Source organism: Hemitrygon akajei, unplaced genomic scaffold, assembly GCF_048418815.1.
Source record: "Hemitrygon akajei unplaced genomic scaffold, sHemAka1.3 Scf000054, whole genome shotgun sequence".
NCBI classification, from domain to species: Eukaryota; Metazoa; Chordata; class Chondrichthyes; order Myliobatiformes; family Dasyatidae; genus Hemitrygon; species Hemitrygon akajei.
Genome location: NW_027331940.1, coordinates 6,171,198 through 6,186,383, shown reverse-complemented (window position 1 = coordinate 6,186,383; position 15,186 = coordinate 6,171,198). Strand labels below are relative to the sequence as shown.

The following is a 15,186-nucleotide window of genomic DNA, read 5'->3' as shown; positions in this document are numbered from 1 at the left end:
AGAGGCATACTGGTATTCCGAGGCTTATTCAGTCCCACTCCAGCTATTTCCTACCTTCCTTGATACAGAAATGTAATGTCTAAAGGACCAGTGTTTGGGTAAATAAGACTCACCAAACTCTCTCCTGACTGAATCAATGGAGACGCCAAGTCAGATGGGTTATCTCCATTTGCTGCTCTCCGTCTTCGAGCTGGTTCATTTTTACTGTTCCCTCGTCTTCAGTTGTGATTTTCTTCCTGTCGTGGCCTTTCTTCCAATAAATCTCGCAGGTCAGGTCTACCTTTAACCAGAGAGATAATGAAGCATGTTACTCATACAAAGTAGAACGAAGAAGTAAACTTATTGGAACTTAAACTTGAACTCATATATAATGATGCAAGTGAAGAAATCTGTAACCGCCCCTCACACTTTCCAAAGCCTGACATGGGATACAAAGAAACACACACAAAATTGCTGGAGGAACTCATTAGATCAGGCAGCATCTGTATGTCGACTCTACTCTCTTCCATAGATGCTGCCTGGCCTGCTGAATTCCTCCAGCATTTTGTGTGTGTTGCTTGGCAGCATCTGAAATCTTCTCTTGTTTGTGATGGGACACAAAGAACTCATTCCTCAGTCATGGTATAAGATACAAATCATAATGCACAGGAGTAGAATTAGGTGATTCGGTCATTGTAGTCTGCTCCAAAATCAATCATGGAGGATTTTTTTTTCCAACACCGTATTCTTGCTTCCCTGCTATAGCACGCAACCTATTTAGTAATCCAGAACATGAATATACCCAACGACAACCTCCACCACCCTCTGTGGCATCAAATTCCACAGATCAACCAACATTTGGCTAAAGTAATTGCTCTCATCTCAGTTTTAAAGTGAAGCTTCTTTATTCAGAGGCGGTACTCTCAGATCCCACTCTCCGTCTAATCAAGACACCCTCTCCATTCTCACTGCAACCAAACTTCTTGTCATTCAGTCGGTGTAAATAATCACCCCTGTCCTAACCCGCCAACGATTTGAACTCCACTGAACACAGGCCCAGGGCCATCAAATGCTCCACATGCATAATGCTTATCATTCCTCGGATTATTCTTTGAACCTTGTTATCAACAACTGTACTGAATGCATTTCCGGGGTAAAAATACAGGACAATTGGTACCAGGATAATGTACTGGGAAAAGCTGTGTGGTTTTTTCGCTCTTCTATCAACTGACACAAAACGAGCGCTAGTGCGCTGATCCATTCGCAGGAGATTTGAAATGTTCCAGGTGAATGTAATAAAGAGAACGGGAATCACAAGAAACGCTCAGCAGGTAAGGAACAGCTGTTGGGAGAGGGAAAATGTTACCGATTCGGTTTCCTGACCTTTCGTCAGAATGGATTCATCCAGATTTTAGTAGAAAATCTCGGGTTGTTCTCCGTGTAGCGGTAGGGACGGAGGGACGATCTGACAGAGGTTTTCAAGATTATGAAAGACATAGGTAGAGTAGACAGGGAGTATCGTTTCCCTGTTTTGAAATGTCTAATACCAGAAGACATGCAATGAAGGTGTGAGGGAGTAGATGCAATGGAAATGTGAGGGTAAGTTGTTTTACTCAGAGAATTGTGGATGCCTGGAATCTGCTGTCTGTTATGTTGGTGGAAGCAAATACATCGGAGGCGTTTAAGAGACGTTTAGATAGGCACATGTGTGTGAGGAAGATTGAGCGGATACGGACATTGTGTAGGTAGGAGTCATTAGTTTTTTTTGGGGGGGTTGATTTACTTTTCAGCTGGTTTGGCACACCATTGTGGCCGAAGGGCCTGTTCCTGTGATGTACTGTTCCATGTTCTGCTCTATCTTCAGCATCTAGTGTTTCTCTTTGACTCCCACTGGCAGATAGACAGGTGAGAGTGAGAGAGAATTTCCAAATGTGAATTCAGTTCTGAAACCCCGGTCTATTTCTACCGGTGCAAACACAAAACAGGGTATTTAATCACAGCCTCTCCCTGTGAGGGATGGAATGGGAACTCATTCTCTGCTTTGCTTCCAAAGGAACTTCAGAAACAAACATCTGAGCACAGAACAGAAATACTCGCTCAACATTTCATAAACGCGGACAACTTGATTCCCTGATTCATTTTATCTGAGTCAAAACAAGTGAGGTATCCCAGGATGCAACCCCAGAGGGTCACAGCCCACACCGAGAGCCTCGCACATTTTTTCCACATCTCACACTGAGAGATTCACGCTACCAATATCCAGCCCCCGGAGACGTCTGCTTCATTGCGGAAGGAGGAACATCCAGCCGCATCTGTAAAAGCACCAACGGAGACTGAAACCCAAAAATTGACAGTTCCATATTCCTGGAGCCCCCATCCCAAGATTGTATCTCAAGCACCAGCTCTCACAGGGCACTTTGTTGCCGGAAATATGCGGCAGTGTCTCAGCTAATCCCAGTTCAAACATTTACACTCCCACACCAACCCGTGACAGAACTGGAGCCTGATGATCCTTTGTCTGGACAGGGATCAGCCGGGAGACATGGGCACTGGGTCACAAAGAGGGTGCTGATACATTTCAACTTGTCTCCACAGTTACACTGAACATACTTGTTCATTATTTTATTGTTGAGTGCGGTGTAGCCCAGGTCAATTAGCAGCCACTTTCCCCGTCGCATAACAGGAACAAAATGTTGTAAATATAAATTTGAAAGTATAGCACAGGAAAATATGTACAGGAGATATTTTTGTTCTTTTGATGCACAAAACACTGACTGACTGCAAGATGTTTGACACAGTGAACAGAATCGCATAAATGCAATCTCTACAACCATTAGTTGTTTCTTCATTCCAACACAGACATCATCCATCCGGCACGGTGAAAGCTCAAAGTATCCTCGTATCAACCGCGGCTGCTGAGGCCCCTGTCTCTCCTCCGAGAGTCAGTAACCGGAGAGCGATAAACATGTCCAACTCTCCTTCCAGCTCTGGTGAGCGGTTGCCCTGGCGACGGAGGAAGTGGCTCGCAAACATAACCGAAAAAGGAAATAACACACTCAAAGTGACATGTTCTGAATTTCATTAATGCAAAGATGAACTGAACATTCAGCCATTTTGTGATGGTGATCCTAAAATTCCACTGGTTGTATTTACCCTGTCGAGATGCATTCAGCAAATCTCATGGTAGTTCCAGCTCTACAGAACTCTCAGCACTGCAGACGCTGGTCCAAAATAAAAACACATTGTTGGATATCACCTGTCGGCAACAAATGTCGAATATGTGTCGAACGATCAAATTAAATTCACAGAGCCCTCAGAACGCAGACACAGGACTATTCGCTCATCCAGTCCGTGTCATGTTCGGTGTGGTCCCATCCCCCTGCACGCAGACCATAGCCCTCTATACCTCCCTCATCCATTTACCTACCCAAACATCTCTCAAATACTACAATTGAAACTTCATCTGTTACTTCCCCCTCAAAATCCCTTTCAATGTGTCACATTCTCAATTAAATTCACGATCTTACCCAACCTGAGTGGAAAATGCCGACCTGCATTCACCCTTTTTATACCATCATAGATTTCTATGTTTCTAGCGGGGGGTTGGAACCTAGGGTCCATGGACCCTTTCTTTAATTGTAGGGGTAAATGGCGTAGAAAAGTTGGAACCCTGCTCGGATACCCCCTCATTCCCCTGTATTCCAGGTAATCAAGTCCTAACCTGTTCAACCTATCACTATAATTATTTCCTGAAACACCAGCAATGTCCGCGGAATTTTCCCTGCACACTTTCACTCATCGATATCTTTCCTCGCAGTTCGGACCAGAGCTGCACACAATTCTGCGTATTTTGGAATCATTGTGACTTTTACACCTTTAGGATTAATATCCCGACCCTTCTTCCTAATGGACAATATGCCCAAAAATCTCTTTACGACTCTTTACGACAAAGAAATTGTGGATCTGTTACATCCACGCCAGGACAAGCTGTCTCAAAACGGTTATTTTCCACAAGCAGTAAGCCTGATCAACACCTCTACTCACTAACCACACCCTCCACACCCCACCCACTACTGGGTTAACATTCCCTGACAGCTCTAGACAATCCTGTGCCTAACGTCACTTTTATGGACAGACAATTGTGCAATATTGCAAAGGAAGAATGGCTGAATCAAAAATGCAATGAAGTAGAAGGTCATATTAATAACAGCAAAGAAATGCACAGGAAAATTAAGGAAATTACAGCAATTTAGAAAACCTCTTCAGCAGACGGATCCAGCTAAAGTATGTGAGAGTTGAATTCAGTATATAGATCAGCTTTTTGAAGATTAATAGAGGGGAACCCCATAAAATAAACATCCAAATTCTGGCCCACCTATTACCAAAGAAGAACTAAAGCAATGAAAAGCATGAAACAAGGTAATGTCTCTGGACCTGATGAAATTTCAGTGGAAATGATACAAGCCCTAGAAGATCTGGGCATGGATATTCATTTTGAAGAGTTTAATGGCATTTATGAGTCGGGTGTATTGCCTGACGATCTCTTGAAATCGGTATTTATAACTCTGCCTAAAATTCCTGGAACTATTGACTGCGAAAATTATAGAAAAACCAGTCTTATGAGTCACATAATAAAGATTTTGTTGATAATTGTTCTGAGTCGAATTAAAAACAAGTTAAGGCCAGAAACTTCTGAACTACAATATGGGCTTATGGACGATAGAAGAACCAGGAACTCAATTGTCATACTACGAATGCTTTCAGAAAGGGCAATTGAGTGTCAAAATGATGTCTTTTTATTTTTTATTGATTTCACTAAAGCATTCGACAAAGTGTAACATGAAAAACTATTTCAAATTCTCACTTAACTAAACATTGACGGAAGGGACCAGTAACTTATTCAAAATTTATATTCGAATTAAACAGTGGCTGTAAAAATTGATGATAATATAAGCAGTTAGACTAAAATTCAAAGGGGAGTTAGAGATGCGTTGCCTCACCGGAATTATTTAATATCTATACTGACATGATTCGCAGAGAAATAGAAGACCTAGATGGGATAAAAATTGGAGGTATTTACATCAACAATATAAGATATGCAAGTGATACCACCCTAATAGCAAGTGCTGCAGAACGCTTACAAATCCTTCTAGACAAAGTGTACAAACAAGTGCAGACTTTGGTCTAACCATCAACGGTAAAAAAAACACATATATGGAAATATAAAAAGGGCAGGATACTCCCAACTGCCAATTGTCCATCGGTAACCAAGAGATTGAACAAAAGATCGGCTTTAATTACCTTGGTAGCTTTATATCACAAGATGCGAGAATTAAAGTAGAAATAAAAAGAAGAATTACCATTGCCAAAACCAACTTCCAAAAAATGAATAAAATCACAAAATGCTGGCAGAACTCATCAGGCCAGACAGCATCTATGGGAGGAGGTAGTGACAACGTTTCGGGCCGAAACCCTTCATCATTCTACCTCCTCCCATAGATGCTGTCTGGCCTGCTGAGTTCTGCCAGCATTTTGTGTTTTTAATCATTTCCAGCATCTGCAGATTCACTCGTGTTTCCAAAAAATGAAACCCATTTTTACCGACAGACACATTTCTATGACAACAAGGCTTAGGCTACTGAAATGTTACATCTGGTCAATCTTGCTGTGTGCTTCCGAAACATGGACTGTAACACCTGAACTCCAAAAAAACTTAGAAGCAACAGAAATGTGTTTTTTTTAGAAGAATGCTGAAAATATCATACAGAGATAGGGTAACTAATGAGACGGTATTCCAACGTGCACATGCAAAAAGATCTTTAATGAGAACATTAAATGAGAGGAAGCTTAAATTCCTGGACCATGTCATCAGAAAGGGAGAAATAGAATGCCTTACATTGCAAGGCCCTATGCCTGGGAAATGCGGAAGAAGAAGACAAAGAAGAAAATATATGGACACTGCGAAAGAACTAGCAGATCTAAGTGTGCGAGATGTCATTGACACTGTGAGGGATCGGTGGATGTGCAGAGCCATGATCGCCCAAGCGTGTAACGTGCAAGGCACATGCAGAAGAAGTATCAATGTCAGTCTCATATGTCCGGACACTCCTGTGATTAACCTCACTTTATGGACAGACAATCAATCGTTTTAAGCTATCATACTTTATGTATTGTGTTTTGTTTATTATTGTGGTCTCGTTCATTATTTTTTTTCTGTCTTGCTTTGGATCCAGAGTATGAATTATTTTGTTCTCTTTTACACTTGTGTACTGGAATGACATCAAACATTTTTGAATCTTGAATCCTGGGGAAAATGCCACGACCAGCCTCATTATTTATATTCCATCTTGATTTCATGAACTCCTACAATGTCACCCTCATTCTCATCTGGACTAAAGATCCAGCTCAGCCAAATGCTTCCTATGACTCGGCCCTGTAGTCCAGGCAACATCTTCAGCAATCTCTTCTGCACCCTCTCCAGCTTGATAATATATTTACTACTGTACGGTGAACACAACGGTACATAATACTCTGTGTAGCCATGTACATTCATATACAAATCAATGGCATGAATAATAAATTACAGAGGTCTCAACACTGACACTCACATCCCACTCGTCACAGGCCTCCATTCGTTAGAACCATCTACATTCATCCCCCTCTCCTTCTTGTTGTGAGCCCGGTGTGAATCCACCTCGCCAGCCCCCTGTGAATCCCACGTGACCGAACCTTCCCGATCAGCTGCCATGCGGGATCTTGTTACAGACTTTACCAAAGTTCAGATGAACAACGTCACTGCCCAACTTCACCTAACGCCCTAGTTCATTCTTTAATAATCTCCAAAATACTTGACAGATACGATATCCTATTGGACAGTGTTGACTGTGATTTCCCCATAACCAACGCCCAACCGCCCGGGATTTCAGCTTCACTGCAAACTGAGAAAATTCCGATCCCAGCTGCAGAATTTCCAACCTGGACCGTAGCCCGCATACTGCCAGTTCCATATCATCAGAGTCACCGGTCCAATACTATCACCCATACAAAGACGCCTTGGTGCCGGCAATTTGCCGTGGAGTTCCTGCCATTTCCGATTCACAAACTAAGGTGGAATTGGAACCTAATGACCCTCTGCCGGGGCCGGTGCTCAGGCTGGTTCCCCGGTCTGTATAGAGGATGCGGATACACTTCAGCCTGACCCCAGCAGCTGAACCGAGCACATTTGATCTCTATGTCATCGCTGTGTGGGATCTTGCACAGCAGAGCGGGCTGCCATGTTTCCTGCAGTGTAGCAGGAACAAAATATAAAATTATAAAGTAGAAAATGCTGGGAGCTCAGTACATCAACTACGTCTCTGAAAGGACAAATGGTGGAAGACCCAGTTCCAGAACTGAGACTGTCCAAGATGCTGCCGATCTGCTGAGCGTTTCCAGTATTTTCCCTTCCTTACTTTAAATTTCCTGCAACTGTAGTATTTTCTCCCTCTTCATTTTAATGCACAGATAGTAACTGATTGCCATCCTGAACTGTAAATGCCATCCCACCCCAAACAATTTGTTAGTTCTGAGTTTATTCTGACCCTGTTGTAACACATCCCACACAGTCAATGCTCACAGCATCCTTTCCTCCCACTATCACTCTGTTACATTTGCTCCCGAGGCCACTGTCTCTACACTGAGAGGCGGTGACCACAGAGCAATAAAAAAAAATGTGCAACTCTACTTGCAGCTCTGGTGGGCCGTTACCCTGGAAACAGAGGAAGTGGCTCACTGAAAATAACCGAAAAAGGAAATAACAAACTCAACATCAGATGGTATGAGTTCCATTATGACAAAGATTAACACTGCAGCCATTTTGTAACGGTGAATCTAAAATTGAAATGGTTGCTTTTACCCTGCCACTTGTTGTGGCCAAATAAACCTCTGGTATTCCTAGCGAACAATAACTAACTAACTAACTAACTAAATAAATAAATAAACAAACAAACAAACAGACAGGCACAGAAATAAATAAATAAATAAATAAATGAATGAATAAATAAATAGATAAATAAATAAATAGATAAATAGAAAGGTGCAATACTAAAATCACAATGAAGACAAAGTTTAGAAGAGAGATTGCTGAAATATATCACTGAGGGATTGGGATACAGGCTGGACAAACATTGAGCAAGCAGGTTGATATATATATTATTGAGCTGGTGGCATACAGGCAGGACAGAGATTCAACTAGCAGGTTGATATATATCATTGAGATAGTGGGATACCGGCTGGACAGAGGTGGAACAAGATGGTTGATGTATATCATTGAGCTGGTGGGATACAGGCTGGACAAACATTGAGGAAGGCTTTATATATATATATATGTATATACATATAATTGAGCTGGTGGCATACAGGCAGGACAGAGATTGAACAAGATGGTTGTGATATATCATTGAGGTACTGGGATACAGGCTGGACAGAGGTTGAACAAGATGGTTGATATATATCATTGAGGTGATGGGATACAGGCTGGACAGAGGTTGAACAAGATGGTTGCTATATATCAATGAGTTGATGGGATGCAGAATAGACAGAGGTTGAACAAGATGGTTGATATATATCATTGAGCTGGTGGCATACAGGCAGGACAGAGATTGAACAAGAAGGTTGATATAAATCATTGAGATGGTGGGATACAGACTGGACAGAGGTTGAACAAGATCGTTGATATATATCATTTAGTTGTTGGGATGCAGACTGGACAGAGATTGAACAAAATGGTTGATATATATCATTGAGGTACTGGGATGCAGGCTGGACAGAGGTGGAACAAGATGGTTGATATATATCATTGAGGTGGTGGGATACAGGCTGGACAGAGGTTGAACAAGATGGTTGATATGTATCATTGAGTTGGTGGGATACAGGCTGGACAGAGGTTGAACAAGATGGTTGATATATATCATTGAGGAGATGGGATACAGGCTGGACAGAGGTTGAACAAGATGGTTGATATATATCAATGAGTTGATGGGAAGCAGAATAGACAGAGGTTGAACAAGATGGTTGATATATATCATTGAGGTGGTGGGATACAGGCTGGACAGAGGTGGAACAAGAAGGATGATATATATCATTGAGGTGGTGGGATACAGACTGGACAGAGGATGAACAAGATGGTTGATATATATCATTGAGTTAATGGGATGCAGAATGGACAGAGGTTGAACAAGATGGTTGATATATATCATTGAGGTGGTGGGATACAGACTGGACAGAGGATGAACAAGATGGTTGATATATATCATTGAGGTGGTGGGATACAGGCTGGACAGAGGTTGAACAAGATGGTTGATATATATCATTGAGGTGGTGGGATACAGGCTGGACAGAGGTTGAACAAGATGGTTGATGTATATCATTGAAGTGGTGGGATACAGGCTGGGCAGAGGTTGAACAGGATGGGCAGGAATGAGATGCTGGAACCAGGTGGGAGAAGGAATCAAGTGCACTCTCTGATGGTAGTCCGGTTTTACAATGATACTGAAATAGTAATACACATTACTAGATAACAAATTCCAATATAACAAAGCCAGAACAAACAATAAGAGCTTTGATTTTTGTCCTTTTCAGCTTTACACACTTTATCAATGCACCGCAGAAAGTATCCCATCCCGATACTTCACATCTTCATACGGCTACTGCTCTTCCTGTAACTGAATGAAATAGTGGAGAACTGTGGACACAGCAGAGTACATCATAGAAACCAACCTCCCCTCCATGGACTCTGTCTATACTTCCCACTGACTCAGTAAAGCAGCCAACATAATGAAAGATCCCCACAACCCTGAACATTCTCACTTCTCACCCTCCCATGGGGCGAAGATAAAATAGAACAGAAACATGCCAGCGGGCTCAAGGACGGTGTCCATTCTGCTGTTAGAAGCGAACAGCGTGATGAGTGGACTCCTGACCTCACAGTCTAAATCGATGTGACCTTGCACCACATATCTACCTGCACTGCACTTTCTCTGTAACCAGAATGATTTGTTTTACCTCAATGTACTGCTGCAATGTATTGATCTGTGTGGAGAATACCGGAGACACGATTTTCACTTTACCTCTGTACAAAATAAAGATTCCCCATTTCAATCGTGTGAAAATATTAGACAGCCTGGGTTGCTCCTTTGGAAATCCTGGGGGGAGTGTACACATTTCCGAGAAACCCAGATAAATGAACAAGACTTAATTCTCGCATTAATGGGGCCAGATATCGGGTAACACTGTCAGCATTTCGGCAAGTCGAAGCAATGGACAGAAGATGTAAATAAACTTCCCAGTCCCCCGGGAGGACGTGAGAGATCTGGATCTCACTGTCCTGTCTGAACGGGGAAAGATGAAACTTCTCATACACGTGGAGCAGTGTCCCGAGGGTGCGATTGCTTAATTTAACCCTCTGTCTGCAAGAACACAACAGGCCGAACGGCCGCTTCCAGTGTGCTGGAAATATGTAAAACAATTATCGACCCCAGGCGTCGATCCAGGTGGAGTTTGGATCCGATTCCGGGCCGGGTGATGGAGGTAAAGTTCCCCAGGTACATCTTAATGGATGGGTTCAGTCTCGGCATCACCACGTCATCCCGCTCCTGGGACCAGAACACCAGGTGCTGAGCGGCAGCTCATCTCAGTCGGTTCGGTGTGAAGGTCCCATAACCCGGACCGACCACGACAGGTTGTGTCCAGGAAGCGGGACGAGGCCGTCAGTTCGAGGAAGTTAACGGGACTCTCTGCCCAACATGAGGTTCCCCGCCCCCGGGATCGACTTCAGTACTCACCGATGGGAAATTGTCGGTTGCGTTCAACCCCAGTGACCGGCCTCAATACTGACCCATGAGAACTTCATCAATTTGTCCGGAGAGCAGCGAGATCCGTCCACCGGCTCCCCACAGACGAACAGCTTCAACAGAGAACGGAAAGAAAACCCCGCCCATCCGGAGACTGTGAGAGCGGGGGCGGGGCCTCGGAAGCGAAAACCTGAGATGCTGCAGATCTGCGTTTGAAATGGGAACGAGAAACCAGTGACTCTGCTCCTCGCCCCTCACACGCCCTGCCGCATTCCCCACATTATTCTATATTTACACCAGCTAAATTTTCAATGTTTCCCTCTGTATCTTCCCCGTCCCCATGGCTCCATCTCCCGGTTCTCAGAGTTAAGGGTTCGAATCCCATCCCGGTCCGACTTACAATTCCCACCCGAAAAGGAATTGTGCAGGATTCATTGAAATCACTTCTATGTTTATAAACACTTTTTTTCTATTCACATTCCTCCGGAGCCTCACTGGACAGGAACACTGAAACACCAAGTGAAAACCAGCAGGAGGAGGCCATTCAGCCACATGTTTCTGTCCAATCCGCATTCCCTCGATCCCTTCTGTCTCCACACATCTGCCGGCCTTTGTGTTTGTTTTATGGGAAGACGATCACTAAGGTGTTGTTCCGCCACCCTGAGGGCGGTCTCATCTTGGCACAATAGTTGGCCATTGATCGAAACGTCGGAATGGGAATCAGAATTAAAATGTTTGGCCACTGCAAAGTCCCCCTTCTGGCAGATGATACAGAGATGCCCGACAAAACGGTCTCCCAATTGATGGTGGGTCTCACCAATGTAAAGGAGGTCGCATCCGGAGCACCGGACACAATAGATGACCCCAGCAATAGATTCGCAGATGAAGTGTTTCCTCACCCGGAAGGACTGTTTTGTGTCTCTGAATGGAGGTCAGGGAGGAGGGGTACGGCAGGTGTAGCGCTTAGGCTTATGCAGGGATAAGTATCTGGAAGAAGATTAATGAGGAGGGATGAATGAACAAGGGAATTGTGGAGGGAGTGATCGCTGTTGAACCCTGTGTGTGACATCCTAAACAGATTTGCATGAATGCAATCCGTACATTCATTAGTTATCTCTTTACTGCGATAGAAACGTTATATATTCCATACAGTGAATGCTCAAGGCATCCGGGCCTCCACACCGGCTCCTGAGGCCACTGAGGGGCGGTGACCAGAGAGTGATAAATATGTTCAGCACTCTGTCGCTTTGGTGGGCTGTTACCCTGGTGATGAAGGAACTGGCTGAGCAGAACTAACTGAAAATAGGAAATAAAGAATTCAACTTCACATGCTCTGTTTCATGAATTTATGAACATTTGGAGAGGCATAAAATTATTACGAATAGACAGCTTGGCTTTGACAAAGGCAGGTCGTCCCTTACCGGCCTGATTGAATTTTCTGACGATGTGACTATACACATTTATGGAGGTAGAGCAGTAGATGTAGATGTAGTGGATTTCAGCAAGGCACTTGATGAGGTACCCATGCAAGGCTTATTGAGAAAGTAAGGATGCATGGGATCCAAGCAGACATTGCTTTGTGGATCCAGAAATGGCTTGCCCACAGAACGCAAAATTGTTTGTAGATGGGTCATGTTCTGCCTGGACGTCGTTGACTAGTGCTGTTCCTCAGGGATCTGTTCTGGCACCATTTCTCTTCGTCAGTTTTATAAAGGACCTGGATGTGGAAGTGGAGGGATAGGTCAGTACATTTACTGATGACACAAAGGTTAGAGGTATTGTGGATAGTGTGGAGGGCTGTCGAGGTTATAGCGGGACCCCGACTGGAAGCAAAACTGGGCTGAGAAGTGGAAGATGGAGTTCGACCCAGATAAGTGTGTGGTGGTTCACTTTAGAATATGATGGCAGAATATAGTATGAATGGTAAGACTCTTGGCAGTGTGGAGGATCAGAGGGATCTTGGGGTCTGAGTCCATAGGACGCTCAAAAATGCTGCGCAGCCTGACTATGTGGTTCAGAAGGCATACGGTGATGAAGGCCTTCATCAACCTTGTGATTGAGTTCAAGTGCCAAGAGGTAATGATACTGTTATATAGGACCCTGGTTAGACCCCACTTGGAGTACTGTGCTTGGAGTGCAGTTCTGGTCGCCTCACTACAGGAAGGGTGTGGAAGCGATAGAAAGGGTGCAGACGAGATTTACAAGGATTTCTCTGGATTGGGGAGCATGCCTTATGAGAATAGGGTGAGTGAACTTGGCCTTTTCTTCTTGGACAGATGGAGGATGAGAGGTGACCTAATAGAGGTGTACAAGATGATCAGGGGCATAGATCGTGTGGATAGTCAGAGGCTTTTTCTCAGGGCTGAAATGGCTAACACGAGAGCGCACAGTTTTAAGATGCTTGGGAGAAGGTACAGAGGTGATGTCAGGGGTAAGTTCTTTTACGCAGAGAGTGGTGAGTGCGTGGAATGGGCTGCCGGCGACGGTGGTGGAGGCGGATACAACAGGGCCTATTGAGAGACTTTTGGATAGGTACATGGAGATAAAAAGAAGAGGCCTGATGGTTAACCCTAGGAAATCTCTAACGTATGATCATGTTTGGGAGAGCACTGTTGGACGAAGGGCATGAGTGCTCTATGTTTCTCTACTTCTTTGTTCTCAGTTCATTCTATACAGTCAATGCTCACAGCATCCTCTCCTCCCACTATCATGCTGTTGCATTTGCTCCTGAGGCCACTGTCTCTACCCTGAGAGGCGGTGAACACAGAGCGATAAAAAAATGTGCAATTCTTCTTGCAGCTCTAGTGGGCCGTTACCCTGGAAACAGAGGAAGTGGTTCACCAAAAATAACCGAAAAGGGAAATAACAAACTCAACATCGTATGCTGTGAGTTTAATTATGATAAAGTTTAACACTGCAGCCACTTTGAATCGAAGAATCTAAAATTGTAAAGTCTGCTTTTAACGTGCTGTTTTCAATAATACTCTGATAGTTCTGGTTAACAAAAAATGATATTAGTTAGCAATCAATAATATATTAACCTCTGCCGGAAATATACCCAGTGACAGCCCCAATCACCATCTGTTGCAACAAACTCCACAGATCGACCACTCTTTGGCTGAAGAAGTTTCTCTCAGTTTTAAAGGGAAGCTTGATTATTCCGAGACTGTGCTCTCAGACCCCAGACTCTCCGTCTGATGGAAACATCCTCCACGTGTCCACTGTCTCCAGGCTGTTCAGTATTCCGTAGGTTTAAATAAGATCCCGTCCACCTCTATACTTCTGAACTCAATAGGTTACAAGCACAGAGTCATCAAATGCTTGTCATACAAGCGGTGGTTGATAAGTTCGTGGCCCAAGGTAGAAGGAGTCAAGTTTAGAAAACCCAGCACATTTATTTTTCAACATAGTCCCCGCCTACATTTACATGCTTAGTTCAGCGGTCGTGGAGCAAACGGATCCCTTCTTTGCAGAATTCGACATCTTGGACCTCCAGAGTTGGTCGACAGTAAGAGTGATTGATAAGTTCATGGCCTATGGCAGAAGGAGACGAGTTATACAGCTCTCGTTACATGCACATTCAGATCAACTCTTTGAGTGATTATCCATAAAGTTTGAAGTTAATAACTCATCTCCCACCTCAGGCCACAGACTTATCAATCACCCCTCGTACAGAAACCCTCTCATTCCTGAGATTACTCTTGTGAACCACGTGCGCTGTTCAGTATTCAGTTGTACTGAACACATGTGCTTCATGTCCAACGATTGACAGACAGAAGACAATGAAGGGCGATTTCCAAACACAGTTTGAAAACCAAACTCACGGGTCTATTTCTACTGTTGCAAACACGGTACAGCCCAGTTACTCACATCCTCTCACTGTGAGGGATGGGATGGTAACTCATCCTCTCCTCGGTATGGCAGTCATTTCTTCCAAAGAAACTCCCGAAACAAACATCTGAGCCCAGAACAGAAATACGGGTTCAACATCTCATAAACCTGGGCAGCTTGAACCCTGGGTCCATTGTACTTGGATCTAAAACTGTGATATCCCAGGACCCAACCTCACAGTGTCACACTGCTGAATCTGCCACTCACCGACCCCCGAATCCTCACACAAATTCCACACACCTCACAGCGAGTGGTATAATCAGAAATTTCCCCAGAGCCAATGCCCAGCACCCCAAGGCTTTTGATTCACTGTGAAAGGAGGAACATCCAGCCCCCATCTGTGGTAGTACTGACCTGTGCCAAATCCCCGATACCGACAGCTCCATAGGACCAGTATTACCCAGGATTGCAGCTCAATCAGTAACTCGCCCAGGAGTCCTTGTCGCCAGTAATGTGCTGCAGTGTCTCGGCCATTCAGAGTTCAAAA

At 44.0% G+C, this 15,186-nt stretch overlaps 2 protein-coding genes across 3 annotated transcripts in view; both read right to left on the bottom strand.

Moving 5' to 3' along the window:
* Nucleotides 1-10,920, bottom strand: part of LOC140721387 (NACHT, LRR and PYD domains-containing protein 12-like) — a 469,945-nt gene extending 459,025 nt beyond the window's left edge. For both annotated transcript variants that reach the window (XM_073036229.1, XM_073036230.1), the window contains exons 1-2: nt 10,800-10,920; nt 114-280 (exon numbers count right to left, since the gene is read on the bottom strand). The gene's annotated coding sequence lies outside the window, so the exon portion shown is untranslated. The remainder of the gene's footprint in view (nt 1-113; nt 281-10,799) is intronic.
* The window catches only part of LOC140721392 (uncharacterized), a 1,266,977-nt gene that overhangs the window by 442,062 nt on the left and 809,729 nt on the right, over nt 1-15,186 (bottom strand). The gene's annotated exons all lie outside the window — the stretch shown is intronic.